Raw genomic sequence first — 6,000 nt, forward strand, 5'->3', positions numbered from 1 at the left:
GCTGCGGCTAAGCCGTTTTTACTTCAATGTGTTTTTGGAAGTGATACGTCCATTTTGCATCATGTTTTCCTACAGTTATTTATAATGTTTTTATCCATAATAATGCTTTTTGAAGTAATTCTAATGCCTTCTCTCTCATAATATGCAAGGTATACACAAAGAGGGAGAATTCCGGCAGCTCGAAATCTGGACCTGGAAAAGCTACGTCAGGCTACCTATTCTGCACAACTCCAAACAAGTTGAAACTTCACAGAGAATTTTTATGGAATATATGATGGATATTGGAGCAAATAAGTGCCGGAGGAGGCCCACCAGGTGGGCACAACCCACCTGGGCGCGCCCTGGTGGGTTGTGCTCACCCAGGCCCACCTCCGGTGCCCATCTTCCGGTATATAAGTCATTTTGACCTAGAAAAATAATAAGGAGAGGACTTTCGGGACGGAGTGCCGCCGTCTCGAGGCGGAACTTGGGAAGGAGCACTTTTGCCCTCCGGCGGAGCGATTCCGCCAGGGGAACTTCCCTCCCGGAGGGGGAAATCATTGTCATCATCATCACCAACAACTCTCCTGTCTTGGGGAGGGCAATCTCCATCAACATCTTCAACAACACCATCTCATCTCAAACCCTAGTTCATCTCTTGTGTTCAATCTTGTTACCGGAACTATAGATTAGTGCTTGTGGGTGACTAGTAGTGTTGATTACATCTTGTAGTTGATTACTATATGGTTTATTTGGTGGAAGATTATATGTTCAGATCCAATATGCTATTTAATACCCCTCTCATCTTAAGCATGATTATCATTTGTGAGTAGTTACTTTTGTTCTTGAGGTCACGGGAGAAATCATGTTGCAAGTAATCATGCGAACTTGATATGTGTCCGATATTTTGATAATATGTATGTTGTGATTCCCTTAGTGGTGTCATGTGAACGCCGACTACATGACACTTCACCATATTTGGGCCTAACACTACTAGAATCAGGATCTTTGCCGTCAGCCAGCTCTTTACCGTCAGCCAGCCGACGTCAAAGAAGGTCTTTGCCATAAGCTTACACAAAACTAGCGACAAAGAAAGAGCTAACGACAAAGATCATGTTTGCCATCAACAATCTCTTTGTCATCCGCTAGCGGACAGCATAGAAGCTTTGCCGTCTGCTAGCAGACGACAAAGAGGGAGGGTGGCCCACTAATGAGTACCACCTAACGGCCACTTTCTTTGTCGTCCGCTAGCAGATGACAAAGAGTGGCAGCTAATGGCTACGTTCGGCCCACCCCACCTCCCACTCTCCATCTCTATTTCTCTCTCACTCCACCGTGCCGACCCCGACCCTAACCGCCGCCGCTCCCGACCCCCACCATCCTTGCCGCCCTTGACCCCCCTACCGCCTTGCCATGCCGGTCCACCACCCGCCACCCCGCGGTCCGGTGTGCCCCCGCGGCCCCTACAACCACCGCCCCGACGCCCTCACCGCCCTCGCCACCCCGCTGTCTCTCACTTGTTAGGACCCCGATTCCAAGTCACATCGATCTAGCCGGTAACACCTCATATCACTTTGCCGCCTCACGCACTGTATCCCATGGGTGTCGCCTTACCATGGCCCGGGACCGTTTGCACCTTTTGGCTCACGTATATGATAGTGTCGCTAGCATCCATATGACAGAGAACCCGGGCCGACATGGCTAGTCGTGAACCCAAAGCGGCACAGACCTATGGAGACAGGCATACATGAATCACATCGAACATGTCGGTCATCAGCGAGTGATACCAGGCTGTAGCACTGGGCTAACAGGACTCCGGGGAACCCGGGCTGTAGCAGGCTAGGCAGGACTCCGGATATCACCGCGTGACATTTCCCTGAAGGGACAGACATAGGAACGAAGTGAAACACATGCCGGCCAGTCAAGTGTCCTGAACAGTAGTGCTGGGCTAGTAGGACTCCGGTGAACCGGGCTGTAGCGAACTACTATGGCTCGAGGAACACTAGACTACATTTCCCCATAAGAAAGGCTGCCAAGGATAAACAACTAGATTGTCAGATCCCACTCATACCAAGCATTTCAATCATACACACAATATGCCCGATATGAGTACATACAACATGGCATCACAACAAAACTCTACAACTCAAGTACTTTATTTAAAGGCTCCAGGGAGCCATACATAACATGTTCATACAGATAGGGTCACATGACCCGACACTCAAGTCATACAATCATACAAGCACATGCGGAAGCAACTAGTCTGAGTACAGACTCTAGAAAGAAAGAAGGCTTCTCGAAGCCTGTCTATCTACATAGGGCCCTCCATGGCCAGGATCACCACCTGGGTGGCTAGTCACTCGTCGACGTCAAGGTCTACATAGAACCCATTGGAGGGGGCGGTGTTGTCGTCTGAAAACAGTAATTAAGCAAACATGAGTACAAAGGTACTCAGCAAGTCTTACATCAGAACCTAATATACATGCTCATTCTCAAGAAGGTGGTGGGGTTATTGCAGCAAGCCAGCTTTGACTCTTGGCTAAGCTATCCTATAGAACTTCACTAGTAAAATAGTTTTCGCACATGAGTCCACTACTCACCAACACAATACTCCACCGGGGATCCTCCCTCGTCATCCTACGAGAGGGCCATCCTCGGTACTCACACTTATCTTGAGTCTTTTAGTAGTATCCATTAACTTGTCTATGAACTATATAGGCAACCAAGTAGTCCTTTACCGCGGACGCGGCTATTTGAATAGTTTTATACCCTGTAGGGGTGTACTTCGTCACACATGTTTCCACCACTTAGCGTCTGCACACGACATGTGCTCGGTAGACTTCAAGCGAAAACCGACGTGGGTGTAGACCACGACCTGACTAACCTCACAAGTCTCTAGTCCAGGTTTATCGCCTATTCAGGTTCCATCCGCAAGGAAATCCGGCCGGGGTGTCCTCAACGGCCCCAAACGATGTGTACAGGGTCCCGAGACGCCAAACGGGCGCCCGACATACCCGGCCACAGTGTATCTACCGCATCATAGCCCACCCCTAGGGTCAGCGCTACGCACGGCCGCCAACACATGTCCTACAAACGCTAGAAACTAGTTGCAACTCCTGGACAGAGGGCGAGAGGGGTCAGTAAGTCGAGCGGGGTCATATTTCAGGGCCCAATGTGTGGTAGTAGCTGAATCTTAAATCACGCATACAGATCTCAGTTCTTATGGACGGTCTCAATGAAACAACCCACCATGTACTCCTACATGGCCTCTCATCGATACCTTTACCAAAACATGTCCAACACATTCCTCCACATTACCGACATATCATATCACTCTAGCCCATCACCCATATGAACCAGACCTGACACAACTCTAAGCATAGCAGGCATAGCAAGGTAGGAATCACATACATGGCTCAATCAACTCCTACACATGCTAGTGGGTTTCATCTAGTTACTGTGGCAATGACAGGTCATGCAGAGGATAAGGGTTCAACTACCATAACACACAGCAGTTTGAATCGCGTTGTCTTAATGCAGTAAACAAGAGCAGAAGCGAGAACATGGGTATGTATCGGAATGATCAATGGTTGCTTACCTGATGGAGTGCTAGTGGGATACTGCCCTTCAGTTGGATACTCGTGAATATCCTCGGAGGCAGAACCTACCACGAAGAACACATCGGAACACAATCAACACATGACGATATGGAACAATATGATGCATGCTATGAAATGGCAATATGAATGTGTCTTGGCCTAATGCAAGCTAAAACAGAAGGGGATGAACTCATTTGAATCAAAGATTCAAATATTAGCTCATTAAACATGGCCTTAATAGTGCATTACCTTATTCTGCTTAAACAGCAAGGTAAACTTGTTTTGTCATGCATGAAACCATTACAGATGGATGGATTGATATTTTCTGATCATTTTTCATATATAAATCTTTGCATTTGGAGCTATGGTTGATTTTCTATGATTTTTAGAAGTTTTGATTATTTTCTGGAATTTCCTGTATAAGAATAATTCCAGTAATTTAATTACTGTGTTAGCATTACGTCAGGGTGATGTCAGTGCTCAACGGGGACGTCCAGGTCAAACCTGACTGGTGGGTCCCGCGTGTCAGTAGTTAATTAAACTAATTATTTTTACTTAAAACTAATTTGATTTAGTTAGCAGAGGGGGCCCACTTGTCATTGACTCAAGGGAGTCAAACTGGGGTCAAACCCCTGGTCAGCGGGGCTAATCCCGCTGGCGTTTAGCCGCCGGCGAGGCCAGACGCGGCGGCGTGCTGCGGGATTTGCCCACAGGGCTCCATTTGCTACGCGAAGAGCAGCTACGAGCAGCTGGTGCTCGCCCACATCCAGCCGTGGTGATGGCTTGGCCGGGGAGTGGCCGGAGCATCGCCGGCGACGAGGTCAGGCGGAGGCCGAAGCTCGGGCCAGCTTGTGCGCGTGGCTGCAGTGGCCTAGGCGGTGTGGCGCTAGCACCTACAGCCTCTACGCGGCGCGAGGAGTGTGACGGACACAAGCCCGTGACCAAAAGGTCACCGGAGTGACGCCGGCGTCGAGCTCGCGCGGCAGCTTGCCACGATGAGGAAGGGGGCGGCGTCTACAGAGGCCAAACGAGCACGGGAGCTAGGGGAAGAGGAAGAGGAGCTCACAGCGGGGTCGGGGAGGGGGTCAGCGAGCTCGGGGAGGTCCTGGCGGCGGCAAATCGACCGGAGATGGATAGGGTGACCGAGGTTGAAGACGAGGGCGAGGACGGCATTCGGCGGCGTTTGGAGTCGCGTGGGTCAGCGGAGAGGTCCAGGGCGACGAGGCGGAGCTATTGGGCTCGTCGGAGGGGCGAGGGGGTGGCTCTGGTGGCGTCTACGGCGAACGGCAGCGAGGAACGCGCTCGGCCATCGCGGGAGAGGGTGAGGGAGACGAGGGGGAGAGTGAGGGAGGATGAGAGGGGGACGTGGGGGTCGCGTGGCATCCCTGGACGTCTCCAGGGCGTCGACAGAAGCAGGAGGTGGCCGGCGTGTGGCCGCGGGCGCCGGCCACGTGCTCCTCGTCCTTCTGGCGGGAGGAGGACGACGACTGGCAAGGTAGTCGGCTGGGCCGAGCCAGGTGGGTTGGGCCAGCACAGGTAAGGCCCAGGTGGGCTTCCCTCTCTCTTTTTTTTCTGATTGTTTTCTTTTTCTATTAAACTGCAACTGTTGGGCTCTATTAAAAATACTAAAACGTTTCTAAAAATCCTGAAAATAATTGTGGGCTCTGTTTAGAATATTTCCAACAACAAACATTTATTTCCAGAATTATTTGAGCATTTAACTTATTTTATAGCATTTAAATGCCCAAATTCAAATACTTATGATTTAATTCAATGACCTTCTGTTGACCTAGAAAATTGTGCACCAATTTTGCCAGAGGTTCTAACCCAAGACAAAGAGGGTGAACTTTTTAGAAGGGCATTTCAGGTTCATTGAAAATAATTTTAGTAAACCCTAGTTATTTCCAGGGGGTGTTGGGGGTTTCTGCCTTCCCCATTTCAAATTTAAGGGGAATTTAAACATGATGCACACTCTAATGCTTGAACTAGCTAGGGTGTGACATCACTCCACCGCCCCGATGCCTTCATCGCCTCGCCGCCCCGACAACCAGGTGCCCCGCCGCCTTGACAACCAGACGCCCCGCCGTCCAGACACCCTAGCTGCCCCCCGTCGCCATGGTGCCCCGCCGACCCACTCCGGTGAGCTCCCCCTATTTTCTTTTCTTTTTTTCTACCGCTAGTAATTAGGTTAGTTAGTATTGTTAGTTTCTTTTTTTCTACTGCTAGTAATTAGGTTAGTTAGTACTGCTAGTTAGGTTAGTTTGATTTTCTAGGTTAGTTAGGTTAGTTATCTTTAGGCTAGGTTAGTTAGGTTAGTTTCTAGGTTAGTTTGTAGGTTAGTTCTTGAAAAAAATTATTAGGAGAAGAAAAGAAGAAGAATAAGAAGAAGAGGAGGGGAGGAGAAGAAGAAGAAGAGGAGGAG

Source organism: Triticum aestivum, chromosome 6A (assembly GCF_018294505.1).
Source record: "Triticum aestivum cultivar Chinese Spring chromosome 6A, IWGSC CS RefSeq v2.1, whole genome shotgun sequence".
NCBI classification, from domain to species: Eukaryota; Viridiplantae; Streptophyta; class Magnoliopsida; order Poales; family Poaceae; genus Triticum; species Triticum aestivum.